The sequence below is a fragment of the Astyanax mexicanus genome, chromosome 9, assembly GCF_023375975.1.
Source record: "Astyanax mexicanus isolate ESR-SI-001 chromosome 9, AstMex3_surface, whole genome shotgun sequence".
In the NCBI taxonomy this organism is placed as follows: Eukaryota; Metazoa; Chordata; class Actinopteri; order Characiformes; family Acestrorhamphidae; genus Astyanax; species Astyanax mexicanus.
In genome coordinates, this window is record NC_064416.1 from 2,269,759 (window position 1) to 2,284,568 (window position 14,810).

General features: G+C 41.0%; 1 protein-coding gene across 1 annotated transcript in view; it reads left to right on the top strand.

Annotated features, from left to right (window-relative positions):
- The first annotated feature begins 598 nt into the window (after positions 1–598).
- Positions 599–14,810, top strand: part of tmem91 (transmembrane protein 91) — a 53,947-nt gene continuing 39,735 nt past the window's right edge. The window contains exon 1 of the mRNA XM_007231283.3: positions 599–1,143. The gene's annotated coding sequence lies outside the window, so the exon portion shown is untranslated. The remainder of the gene's footprint in view (positions 1,144–14,810) is intronic.

Genomic DNA, 14,810 nt, shown 5'->3' on the forward strand with positions numbered 1-14,810 from the left:
GTATTAGTACAGTCTTATTGTTAGAATAGAGAGAGAGAGAGAGAGAATGAGCATAATAATGGATTTGCTATGGCAGGGATAGACCACACACAAACACACTGTTTGTGTGTGTGTGTGTGTGTGTGTGTGTGTGCGTGCGTGCGTGCGTGCGTGCGTGCGTGTGTGTGTGTGTGTGCGTGTGACAGGCACTAGGACCCTGAAAAACACTGTTATAGTGGAACAGCAAGGACAAGAAGAGGGGGGTAGAGTGACAGAGAGAGAGAGAGAGAGAGAGGGGAATACAGATAGAGAGATGGAAGTGTAGAGGAAGAGAGAGATACACAGAGAGAGAGAGAGAGAGAGGGAGGGAGGAGTGTAAAGAGAGAGAGGGAGAGCGAGAGGGAGAGAGAGAGATGTACAGTGAGAGATAGAGCGAGTGTGTGTGTAAAAGATAGAGAGAGATGTAGAGAGAGAGAAAAAGATGTAGACGAATAGAGATAGAAAGAGAGAGAGAGGAATACAGAGACATAAGGGAGCGAGAAAGGTGTAGAGAGAGTGTGTGTGTGTGTGTAAGAGAGGGAGAGAAGAGAGAGAGGGAGGACTGAGGAGAGTAGAGAGAGAAAGAGAGGTGTGAGAGCTGATGCTGTAGTTTGAAAGTCTTAGAGAAGCGACTTAAAACGACACCGGTGTAAAAATACCAGGATTTAACTGGATTAAAGAGAGAGAGAGAGAGAGAGGGAGGGAAAGAAAGAGAGAGAAAGCAAGTGTGTGTGTGTGTGTGTGTGTGTGTGGAGAGATAGAGAGAGAGAGAGAGAGAGAGAGAGGGTGTGTGAAAGAGAGCATCAAGGAAAGGAAGGATCCAGTGGAGGAAGAGTGTGTGACAACACACACACACATACACACACACCTACACACACTCTGACAGGAGCCTGGTGTGATACACACACACACACACACACACAGCCTTATTTGAACTCTACCCAAGTCTCTCTCTCTCTGTTACACACTCTTATACACACTTTCACACACTCTCAGAGCAGCAGCAGCTACTGGACAGCTGCCAGAGTAGCATCGGACCCGCCACTGACCGGACCCGCCACTGACCGGACCCGCCACTGACCGGACCCGCCACTGGCCGTAGCAATGGACTGAACACACGGGCAGGTAAGTCTGATCTACAGTCTAATAAAACTCTGTCTGTACAGCATCTATAGTATCCTATAAGAAAAATATGCTTGCATTATATATATTTTATATATATTTATATATTTAGCATAGGATTGCACATATGTTTTTTTTTTGCAGATGCATGCACACACACACACACACACCAGTTTCATAAAAAAGATACAGTATATTTTTTTATAATACATAGACCGATACATTGGTCATTCAAAATGAAAGGTGCAATATATAGTTCTGAACTAAACTAGTATATTTTAATTTAATTTATTTTTTATTGCCGTGCTGAAAACTGTATGGCTGTTATGAAAGAAATGCATTTTATATACCTCAAACTCTGCCCTATACCTTCACAACAACACTATGCTACGATGTAAAATGAGTAAATAAGATATTACCATATATTTACCATTTATTGTTGGCTATATTAATATTTTTTAGATTTTTTTTAAAGAAAAAAAAACTTTTATTGTACCTGTAAGAAGATTGAAGATGTTTTTCCTTCTGCTTTAAAGTTGATGTTTCAGAGAATTTCCAGACCATTTTAATATGCAATGTATATGTATATATATATATATATATATATATATATATATATATATATATATATATATATATGTGTGTGTGTGTGTGTGTGTATACTGTAGGTTTAAATGCTGACATTTCAGTATATGTATATATATATATATATATTTATTTATGCAATGCTGTTATAGTAAAAGATTTAACCAGAAGTCACAGGATGTCAGTGATTCCACATAAAAAATATATATTAGTAATGCACTATAATATAAAGATAATAATCTATATTTGGTAGATATGTGATGAGAAATGAGAACAGGGTGATTTTTCATGCTGTGTTTGATTTAATTTGGCTTTGTTGACATTGCAAGTTGTGTAATATGAAGGTTGTATGACAGTATGACAAAAATACAGGAAAGTGAGGATGATGATTTTAAGGATGATCATTGTGAGGATGAGAATGATGGTTATGAAGATGATGATAATTTTGAGGATGATAATTTTGAGGATGAGGTTGTTGATTATGAGGATGATAATTTTGAGGATAAGGATGATTGTGATTATGAGGATGATGATTGTGATTATGAGGATGATAATTATGAGGATAAGGATGATGATTGTGATTATGAGGATGATGATTATGAGGATAAGGATGATGATTGTGATTATGAGGATGATAATTTTGAGGATGAGGTTGTTGATTATGAGGATGATAATTTTGAGGATGAGGTTGTTGATTATGAGGATGATAATTGTGAGGATAAGGATGATGATTGTGATTATGAGGATGATGATTGTGATTATGAGGATGATAATTGTGAGGATAAGGATGATGATTGTGATTATGAGGATGATGATTGTGATTATGAGGATGATAATTTTGAGGATGAGGTTGTTGATTATGAGGATGATAATTATGAGGATAAGGATGATGACTGTGATTATGAGGATGATGATTGTGAGGATATTGATACAGAGAATGATTGCAAGGATGATGATTTTGAGGATGAGAATAAGGATGATGATTGTGATGATGAGGATGATAAATATGAGCATGATAATTATGAGGATGCTGATTGTGAGGATGAGGATTATGAGGATGAGGAAATGACTGAGGATAATGATGAGGATGCTGATTGTGAGGATGATTATGAGGATGAAAATTGTGAGGATAATGAGGATGCTGATTGTGAGTATGATGATGACAAATGCACCTTTAGAAACGTTCCAGCTTTATTTGGAAAAAAATAATTGGTCCCACTTTATGATAAATGTTGCCAGTATTTACTTTATTTACAGTATTACACGGTTATTACATGATTAGTTATGTGTAATACCACAATTATTAGAAACACTTATCATAAAGTTGGACCAAATCTATATACATTGACATCTATATACAGGTGATTTTTTCCTTCTACTGTAAAGTATGTGTGTCTGTATACTGAGTATTTGGTAACCAAACTTTTTTAAAAATAAAAAATGGCATTTAAAAAACATTTTTAAATGATCATGTTCTCTTCCGGTTTTGCATCTCTTTCTTCTGTCCCTGTGTTTATTTACCCTATGCTTGTACCCTGTCTGTATCCTCTGTCTCAGGTGTTTCCACTGTCCGTTGTTGTACGTCCACCGTCAGTCAGGTTATGTGTTATATTTAATGTTCTCTGTTTTCTTTTTTTGTCCTAGTTTTTGTTTCTTTGTTTGTTTTTTATTCAAGTTTCAATACTCGCATCTGCGTCCGCTCTCCACGACTCCTTCCTGCTCCTACCTGACATAAATAGTAGTTTTACAGTAGGTTATTTTTTCTTTTTTTACATTATTTAAACAAAAAACACACTAAGGAGTCAGTGCAGCGTTTTCTCGCGAAATCTCACAGCACTTCATTGCGGATTTCATTTTCCAGCAGGACTTGGCACACTGCCCACACTGCCAAGAGTACTAATTGGTCTTATTATATAATATTCTAATTGTCTGAGACACTGATTTTTGGGTTTTCATAGGCTCTAATCCATAATCATCAACAATAAAATCAATAAACGCTTATTAAAATTGATCACCCTCTGTGTTTAATACATCTATATAATATGCGAGTTTTGCATTTTTTACAACTGAATTACTGAAATAAAGTGACTTTTCAATGATATTCAATGTTTAATTTACTGTATTCGGAACACACTGTAAGTCAGGTACACTCGTGCACTATTACACTAGTGTACAGTAGTGCGCTGGGCTGGCAGTCGTTGTGCTCTCCGTGCTGCACTGTGGCTATTGTTGTTCTGCAGTAGTGATGATGCTGCTGGTGGTGTTGGCAGGAAGGCGATGCTGCATTTATTCAGAAACTCTCGCGCTCGGTGCTTTCTCTCTCTCTCTCTCTCTCTCTTTCTTATTAACCTCAGCTGTTCCCTGTGTTACTTACGCTAAGCTAATCGCTAACTCCAGCTGTGCAGCACAATAACGAGTGGAGTGGAGTGGCTTCTGTGAGCTGTATAAACACTGTATAAGTGTATTAATACTGTATATATGTACATATACAGCATATTTATTCTATATAGTAGATTTAAACACACTATGGAACCTACAGTATGCACCATATTATAGCCTTTAATAAAAGAACAGCCCATAATAGCCCACAGCAATACACTGTTCCCACACACACACTCCTACACACTCTCTCTCGCAGTGTAAGCTGGTATGTATGGATCATTTGAGCGAAATCTCTCAGACAAAACCATATTTTCAGATTACAGCGAGGAGGGATTATGTTATTGCGTGTGTTCAGCCCTCATTTCCTCTCTGTTCGCCTGAAACTCTGTTATATTACTGATAGGAACCGAGCAGAGGACGGACACGCAGTGTAAGAGTGTGTGTGTGAGTGTGTGCTCGCGCTGCGTGAGATAGCAGGATATTTAGCGTGGGTGATAAGCAATTAGCACTCTATCATGTCGCGCGTGCGACTGCAGAGATAATGAAGATGATGTGATGATGTTGCAACATTGTATCTATTCAGACGCATCTGTACCTTTGAAAATAAAGGTTCTAGAAGGAGATCTTTGAGTGATATCACAGTAGAACCATTCCAGGTTGTGGAACTGGTTCTTTTCAGGCTTTTGAAGGAGATCTCTGGTGTAAAATAGACTTTTAATGTAGTAAAACACGATAAAAAGTTCTTACCTTTGATGAGTAGCACACCTCCATTCTGGGCGACAAATCGCGATAAATCACTTTTTTAACCACTGTTATTGCTTGCTGAAATCCGGAGAGCCCTGACATTTAAAACGAGGCATTAATAACTTTAAAAAAGTGCAGAAGAAGCTCAATAAAAACCACTGTTTGCATCCTATAACACTAGCCTCACCTCTGAGCGCCACCATCACTGTACTGATATCAGTACAGTGATGGTGGCGCTCAGAGGTGAAGCTAGTGTTATAGGATATATATATATATATATATATATATATATATCTGCCATTATCTTTTAGTTATTTTAAGTTATTAATGCCTCGTTTTAAATGTCAGGTTCTCTCCGGATTCTTGTAAGGAGGTGTGGAGCTACTTTGAGCTGGATAACGGTGTAAAAAGTGATTTATCAGGGTAAATTATGCCCCATATCACCCAGTCTGAAGGGTTCTCCTTTAAAATCTAATCTAAAACCTAAACAGACGTCAACAGCCAGATGTACATTTACATCAACAATAAACAGAATACTAAATAAAACTAGAAAAATGCATTTCCTGAAGGAAACGCAGGATAATTGTTCAGCTAAATTGGCTCCTACCGTTTCATACGGTGGTTGCTATGGTGTTGATAAGTCATCGCTTAGGTGTTGCTTTGGTGTCTGTAGTGCTTGCTAGGTGCTTGGTAATGTGTTGCTATCTGTAGTGGTTGTAAGGAGGTTGCTATAGTGTTCCTATAGTGTTTTTGGTGGTTGCTAAGGTGTTGCTATGGCATCTGTAGTGGTTTTTAGAACGTGATAAGTTCTATAGGCCTTCCAAATCTGTACTTGATCATAAGCGTGCAAATTTCTCCCCATTCATTTTTAATGGGCAAAAAAACGAATATTAAGGAAGTTTTTTACGAAAATCATACGTCCAATCAAAAAGCTGTATATAAGCACGCATCACACAAGTGCAAATATGCTGCTGGAGCTCCTTCACAGCGTCAACCAGCAGCTCAGTTTCCTCTGCTAAGAAACGTTTGTTGGACACGTCCAGGTAGCTGCACCATTAAAATAGCAATCCACCAAAGTCAGAGCTCACCTGGGAACTTACTCTTAAAGGGAATGGCAAGTGACTCTGCATGCTTATTGGTTAATTTCACATTACACCCAAAATTAACCACACCCATGATTAATTAAGAGAATTAGTACATGCATTTTTCTTTGTGTTTCGAGCCATGCAAGGTTAACTTTTCCTGTAGTTACAATAGCAAAGACACACTGACATGCCCTAAATCAAGCTGCACAGTGCTTTTTTTTCTGGTTAAATGGATAAATGTTTCTCCTCTATCATTGCAAATGGCCTGAGAGTGAGAGTAATACCCAACATTCCTAATCATTAATTCTGGAAAATGCCTGCAGCTATGTCATTTTCATTTTACAGGCTCGTGATATGATATCACTTTCTATTTTTCTAAGCTTTTGTAAGTGTATAAAGTGTAGATTTCTGGGGAAGCTGCTCAGAAACTGCTGCGGAGGCTGGATTTGCAGTATAAGCAGATTTTGCAGTTTTTCGCCCCGATGCAGAACCCGGCCCGAGGACGCTCCATCACTTACAGGCCCGTATCTAACCTCCAGCATGTGTTTCTGCTCACGCAGTGCCGCCGCTTTCCCTGTTAAACCTCCGGTTGCTTAGATTCTCTGCCCGAACCCAACCTGACCCGATGCCCGACCCGAAATCGGGTCGGTCCGGGCCGAGATTTCTCACCACATTCCTCGGGCCGAGTCTTAGATGTAGGCGTCTGTTTTTTAATTATATTTTTTAATAAAATAACGAAAACTGAAAGTGAAACTAAACTAATTCATTTATAAGCGCTGTTTTCACTCCCGCAGTTCTACAGCGGGGGGTGTTGTGTCGATTCTGTCCGCGAAGCGGGAGTCGGATTCAGCAGAGAGTCGGATTCGGCACAAGCGCGGTGGAACCTCGCGGTCCGCGGTGTTAGTTGTAAGCGCTCGCGCTAGCCGCAAAATACGACAGAAACACAGAGGGAGCTGCAGACTTATGTGTGGGACTAAACGAGAACCTTTACCTGTGAGTAGCTCACACCAGAACAAGCAAATCTCTCTTTCTCTTTCTCTCTCTCTCTCTCTCTCTCTTTCTTTTTCTCTCTCTCTCTCTCTCTCTCTCTCTCTGTGTCTCTCTCTCTCTCTCTCTCGCACGTAAACTCCTCCACGTTTGACTTGCAGAACTGTGTTTAGCTGTTCTTAAAAATCATTTTAATTAAATAATAGTTCTATGCTTCTATGTTACAGTGTAAATTAACATAATTCTGATCATATTTCGCTCATTCAAACAGCCCGAAAACAGCCAGTTTATGGGGCGGGTCGGGTCGGGCTCGGGCAGAACGTGCACGGGCTCGGGCTGGGTCGGTTCGGAATTTTTGGGCCCGATCTAACCTCTATCTCGGGCTGATCTGCTGTTCTGGAGTTCGCCGGGGTGTATGAACAGCTGCGCCTGTGAATAAGCGATCCGTCATAATCACATCAGAGTACATTCACTAACAACCATCGCTTTACTGAATCAACTTACAGGAAAAGAAAAGGAGACCTGATTTGGAACGCTCAGTAAATATCGGCTATTGTTAGGGATGAACAAATATACATAATCCTTCTGGCCATTTTATTAGAAACACCTGGCTTTCTTTTGTTTACTGGCTCATTAGCACACATGTAAACACCTTTTAACACCTGCAAACTTCCCTCAGTATGTACTAGAGTAATTTGATTTTACCAAATTGAAAAACTCTGGAATATAATCAAGAGGAAGATGGATGATCACAAGCCATCAAACCACCAAACTGAACTGCTTGAATTTTTGCACCAGGAGTAAAGCAGCATAATGTTATCCAAAAGCAGTGTGTAAGACTGGTGGAGGAGAACATTATTTCAGCAAATATTGATTTCTGAACTCTTTAAACTTTATGAATATGAAACTTTATGAATATGAACTTGTTTTTTTTGCATTATTTAATCCATTTCTCATTTTCTGCAATGAAATGCTCTCAATGACAATATTTTTATTTGGAATTTGGGAGACATGTTATCTGTAGTTTATAGAATAAAAAAAACTATTTTAGTTTTGCTCAAACATAAACCTATAAATAGCAAAATCAGATAAACTGATTCAGAAACTGAAGTGGACTCTTACTTTTTTTTCCAGAGCTGTATTCCCTGTGTTTGAGCTGCAGAAGTGCACTGAATTGATGCACTATGAAAGAAAGGGGTCGAGTGCAAATCAGTTGCTGAGTTTCTTCAGATGGGGGTATAATAATGTGTTGTTTTTTAGATCTTTTATCTGCTTTATGTTGTCAGACAGGTTCTATTTAAGTGATTTCAGGTCTGGCAGTAAATAGGCCTGGTTGTGGTTAGTAGTGAAATTGAATTATTAAAAAAAATGCTTTTTATATTTATTTAGATTTTCTTTGTCTGGTATTAAAGTTATTATTATAATAAAGCAAAAACAAAAGAAATCAAGGGGTCAATACTTTTTCACACCACTGTATACCTCTCTCTCTCTCTCTCTCTCTCTCTATATATATATATATATATATATATATATATATATATATATATATAGGGAACATGTGATGCCTGAGGGATGAGGGAAAACAGCCAGTTTAAGATATGCATAAACAGCTACTCTACATATGTTAGCCCACAGCAGAAAGAGCGAATGTGTGTATATAGTGTGTGTATACAGTGTGTGTGTGTGTGTAATGTGTGTGTGTGTGAGGGCTATATAACATGTGAAGTTGAGGGTTGAGCTGATTAATGAGCTCATTTGCAAACACTCGCCAGGTTTTTAAAAATCCCCCATTTCTCTCTCTAAATTCATTTCTCCATTATAATGTCATTTACTCAGAATGATACGTCTTCCAGCCGGGCCTTAATGTGGCAGCACCAGGGCGTAACGTGGCAGTGCCGGGGTGTAAAATGGCAGGGCTCTGTCGTTATGTGGCAGCGCCAGGGTGTAATGTGGCAGCGCTGGGTTGTAAAGTGGCAGCACTGGGCTGTAAGGTGACAGCGCCGGGCCGTAGTGTGGCAGCCGGGATGTAATGTGGCAGTGCAAGAGTGTAATGTGGCAGTGGAGGTATGTAATGTGGCAGTGCCAAGGCGTAACATGGCAGCATCGGGCCTTAATGCGGCATCACAGGGGCTGCCGTAATGTGGCAAGCACCGGGGTGTAATATGGCAGCATCAGTATGTAATGTAGTAGCGCTGGATTGTAATGTGGCAGCGTGAGGGTGTACTGTTGCAGTGCCAGGGCATAATGTTGTAGCGCAGTGGAGTAATGTGGCAGCACCAGGCTGTAATCTGGCAGCACCAGGCTGTAATGTGGCTATGTTGGGTCATAATGTGGCAGCACAGGGCTGTAATGTGCCAGTGCTGGGGTGTCATATGGTAGTGCCAGAGTGTAATGTAGCAGCACCGGACCATAATGTGGCAGGGGCGTAATTTGGCCAGGCCAGGCAGTAATGTGGCAGCACCAAGATGTAAGGTGGCTGTGTTGGGTCATATGCCAGTGTTGGTCCAGAATGTGGCAGCGCCGGTGTATAATGTGGCAGCGCCGGTGTATAATGTGGCAGCGCCGGTGTGTAATGTGGCAGCGCTGGTGTATAATGTGGCAGCACCAGACCATATTGTGGCAGTGTCTGCCCATAATGTGGCAGGGCCATGCCGTGATGTGGTCAGGGCATAATGCCGTAGCATGGGGTGTAATGTGGTAGTGTTTGGGTGTAATGTGGAAAAAAGGGGCGTAATGTGGCAGGGCTGGTCTGTAATATTGCAGCACTGAGGCGTAATGTGGCAGTGCCAGGGACTAATTTGGCAGTACCAAAGTGTAATGTGGTAGAGGCAGGGTCTAATGTAGCAGTACCAGAGTGTAATGTGGCAGCACCAGTCCATAATGTTGCAGCACCGGGGCATAAAATGGCAGAGCCAGGTCATAATGTGGCAGCACCGGGGTGTTATATGACAGCACCGGCCCTTAATGTGGCAGCGGCGGAGTTTAATGTGGCAGCACCTAGGTGTAATGTTACAGCACTGGTCTGCAATGTAGCAGTGCTGGGTTGTAATGTGGTAGCACCAGGACATAATATGGCAGCACCGGTCCGTAATGTGGTAGTACCAGGGTGTAATGTGGCAGCGCTGGGTTGTAATGTGGCAGCACAAGGGCGTATTGTAGCAGAACAAGGGTGTAATATGGCAGCACCGGGCCGTAATGTGGCAGCTCCAGGGTTTGAGGCATTAGTGTGCTGGAATTGTGGAATTGCCCTCGACAGCTGATGCAATGGGAGCAGATCACTGGAGCGCAGAACCGGCCGATCAGGCTGCGCTCCATTAATCTGAGGAGGTCCGGGATCACGGGTCTGATACAGAACTCAGAACACGTTACTGTGTAATGATGGGGTCCCGGTCCGGCTGTGTTCTGACTGTGTGCTGGGGACGCGGTGGGGACGCACTCGGTCAGGACGCAGTAAATGAGGTTACCCTATTGCTATTCGGCTCAGCTCCGCCTCCCAACACAACCTGCTATCAGTGTTATACATCACACTCAGCACCGGCATTCAGAGCGGCTTCACCGTACTGCTCTCACACCGCTTATTCTGTACACTGATAAACAGGAGACCTAGAGCACAAATCTACTGAATTTACCTGATTTTTAACATTATCAGACACTACAATATACAAATCTTAATAGAATTAATACGATTAATAAAATAGAATTGATTTAAGGCAGGAAAAGTACACTTTGCACTGCTAAAACATGCAAAAGTCATGTACTAGCTCTCTTAATTAATCATGGGTGTGGTTAATTTTGGGCGTAATGTGAAATAAACCAATCAGAGTGCTCATCATTCTCTTTAAGAGTAGAACCAGGTGAGTTCTGACTTTGGTGCATTGCTAATTTAACGCTGCAGCTACCTGGACATTTTCAACAAACGCTTCTCAGCAGAGGAAATTAAGATGACAGAGCTGTGGGCATTTTCCATAACGATGATTAGGAATGGTGGGTGTCATCCTCAGGCCATTTGCAAAGACTACAAAAACTTCCATTTATAAGAGATACATTTATTCAGTTTACCAGAAAAAAAGCATTTACAAAAAAATAAATGTCTGTGGTCTGCTCAGACACTAAGCTTGATTTAGGGCATTTCAAGATGTCTTTTTATCGTAACGACAGGAAAAGTACACATTTTTGTACCTCGGGAAAGGCATGCACTAATTCTTCTTCTTCTTTTAATTAATCATGGGTGTGAGTTTTGGTGCACCTGTGTTACCAAGATAGCGATGAGCATCTGACTGTTGGCGTCTGTCTAGGTTGTATTCAGTCAGTGGAGCTCCTGTGTTTTTTGTTACCAAGATAAACAAGCAAAACTCCAGAAATGTACCTGAACACACCTCATTTCCAGAACACCACGCCCATCAGTGTAGATATATTCAGAAGATCTGCTGCTGTTTAAACCAGGCAGGAGGAAGAAGTGAAAATAGACTGTTGGTGGGGTGTAAGATAGCAATGAGCATCACAACTTGCATGGGGTGTAACGTAGGGCACTATATGTTTTAGGTATTTTAGGTATCTACATAAACAAACCTTATAACTGGTTACCACTGATAGAAATGGAGATACAATATAATATTACACAATATATTACAATATATTACAACATATATTACACACTATATGTCTTTTAAAATTTATTCCCAAAATCATTGTGATATCTATTTATTAACGCTTTAAACATCGCCATCTTTCAACCCATTGTCCTTAATCTTTGACTAAGACTTTGAAATTACACTTCTTTAGTTATATAACTATAAAAATGATTAGTTCATACTATTATTAATAATATTATTAATATGCTTAAAGATAATATGATTAAAATGTTCATAATAATGTAATAAACCATGCTTTTCAGACTTTTATTTTTCAAAGTAAGATGCATTAAATATAGTGATAGATGAGACACACACACACACACACACACACACACACACAATGTCAGTGCTATTATAACAGACCCGACCGTTTCAGTACAAAAAGAAGGACAAACAGAGACAAGAAATGGGGGAGGAGCTTAACACAACCGAGGACACACACACACTTACACACACATAAACTTACACACACACACACACACACACACACACACACACACACACACACAAAGAAAACATGTAGAAGGACACCTGCATCATGAGTGTATGATGAGGGGAGCGGGAGAGAGAGAGATGGGGAGGATAGAGGGATGGAAAGAGGGGGAGGGGTGTGGAGAAAAACAGATGAACGAGAGAGGAATTGTGAAAAGGTGTGTGTGTATGTATGTGTGTAAGAGAGAGAGAGAGAGAGAGAGAGAGAGTGGGGGATGTTCCAGTTTGAAAAAGAAAGAAATGGTGAATGTGGGAAGACAGACAAAGGACAAAGAAAAGAGGGATGTGTAGAAGGTGGAAGAGAGAGAGTGAATGGTAGAGTTTGGAAGAGAAACAAAGGTAGAGAGAATAGAGAGAGAGAATATAAAAGATGGAGTAATAGTGAATAGTGGGAGAGAGAATGTGAGAGAGGGATGTGGAGTTTGAAAGAGAGAAAACAAAAGAAAAATAGAAAAATTGGAGTGGGAGAAAAAAAATTAACTGAAGGAATTTTACAGTAGGAAAGAGGGATGTGTGTGTGAGAGAGAAAGAGGGCTGGAGAGAGAGAAAATAAAAGAGGTGCATTCAGTTGAGAAAGAAAGAGAGGGAGTGAGAGAGAGATGGAGTAAGTAAAAGAGAGTGAGAGTGTTTGAGTGTGAGAGAGAAAAAGAAAGGTATGGTTAGAGATTAGAGAGAAAGAGAGAGTGATATGTATGGTGAGGGAAAAAGAAAGAGTGGAAAAGAGAGAGAGGGATGGAGAGAAAAAGAGAGAGTGAAAGAGAAGGATGGATGGAGTGAGACAGAGAGAAACAGATGGAGAAAGATATAGAAAGAGAGTGTGTGTGAGAGAGAGGGAGAAAGAGAGAGACAGATAGAGAGAGGTATAGTGAGAGGTAAGAGTAAGAGAGAAAGGGATGGATGGAGTAAAAGATAGAGGGGGATAAAGAAAGAGAGTGCGGGAGAGAGTGAAAGGAGGTAGAGAGGAATGGTTGGAGTGAGAGAAAGATAGAGAGGGATACAGAATGAAAAAGTGTGTGAGAGAGAGAGACAGATAGAGAGAGGTATAGTAAGAGTGAGAGAGAGGAATGGAGAGAGAGACAGAAAGAAAGAGGTATAGTAAGAGTGAGAGAGAGGAATGGAGAGAGAGAGACAGATAGAGAGAGGTATAGTAAGAGTGAGAGAGAGGAATGGAGAGAGAGAGACAGAAAGAAAGAGGTATGGTTAGAGATGAGAGAGGGAGAAAGATTGCGAAGAGAGACAGAGATATAAGGATGGATGGATGGAGTGAGAGGAAAGGAGGGAGAGGGACAGATAGAGAAAGGTATGATGAGATGATGAGAGAGGGAGAGAGAGGAACGGACAGAGAAAGAAAAAAGTATGGTCAGAGGTGAGAGAGGGAGAGAGAGATTGTGAGAGAAACAGTGAGAGGAGAGACAGCGAGAGATAGAGGGATGGATGGAGTGAGTGAGAAAGGTAAAGAGACAAATGGAGAGAAAGAGTGTGAGAGAGAGGGATGTAGTGAGAGAGAGAGAAAGAGATAGAGGGATGGATGAAGTAAGAGAGAAGAGAAAGAGGAATGGAAAGAAAGAGAGGTACAGAAAGAAAGAGTTTGTGAGAGGGGTATAGAGAGAGATGAGAGAGAGTGCAGGAGAGAGTGAGAGGAGATAGAGAGGATTGGATGGAGTGAGAGAGAGATAGAGAGGGATACAGAAAGTAAGAGTGTCTCTGAGAGAGAGAGAGAGAAAGAGAGAGAGGGATGGATGAAGTAAGAGAGAAGAGAAAGAGGAATGGAAAGAAAGAGAGGTACAGAAAGAAAGTGTGTGAGAGGTATAGGGAGAGATGAGAGAGAGGATGGAGAGAGAGAGAGATAGAGAGGGATGGATGGAGTGAGAGAGAGAGAGGGATGGATGGAGTGAGAGAGAGGGATGGATGGAGTGAGAGAGAGAGAGAGGGATGGATGGAGTGAGAGAGAGGGATGGATGGAGTGAGAGAGAGAGAGAGATAGAGAGAGGTATAGTGAGAGGTAAGAGTAAGAGAGAAAGGGATGATGGAGTAAAAGATAGAGGGGGATAAAGAAAGAGAGTGCGGGAGAGAGTGAAAGGAGGTAGAGAGGAATGGTTGGAGTGAGAGAAAGATAGAGAGGGATACAGAACGAAAAAGTGTGTGAGAGAGAGAGACAGATAGAGAGAGGTATAGTAAGAGTGAGAGAGAGGAATGGAGAGAGAGACAGAAAGAAAGAGGTATAGTAAGAGTGAGAGAGAGGAATGGAGAGAGAGACAGAAAGAAAGAGGTATGGTTAGAGATGAGAGAGGGAGAAAGATTGCGAAGAGAGACAGAGATATAAGGATGGATGGATGGAGTGAGAGGAAAGGAGGGAGAGGGACAGATAGAGAAAGGTATGATGAGATGATGAGAGAGGGAGAGAGAGGAATGGACAGAGAAAGAAAAAAGTATGGTTAGAGGTGAGAGAGGGAGAGAGAGATTGTGAGAGAAACAGTGAGAGGAGAGACAGCGAGAGATAGAGGGATGGATGGAGTGAGTGAGAAAGGTAAAGAGACAAATGGAGAGAAAGAGTGTGAGAGAGAGGGATGTAGTGAGAGAGAGAGAAAGAGATAGAGGGATGGATGAATAAAGAGAGAAGAGAAAGAGGAATGGAAAGAAAGAGAGGTACAGAAAGAAAGAGTTTGTGAGAGGGGTATAGAGAGAGATGAGAGAGAGTGCAGGAGAGAGTGAGAGGAGATAGAGAGGATTGGATGGAGTGAGAGAGAGATAGAGAGGGATA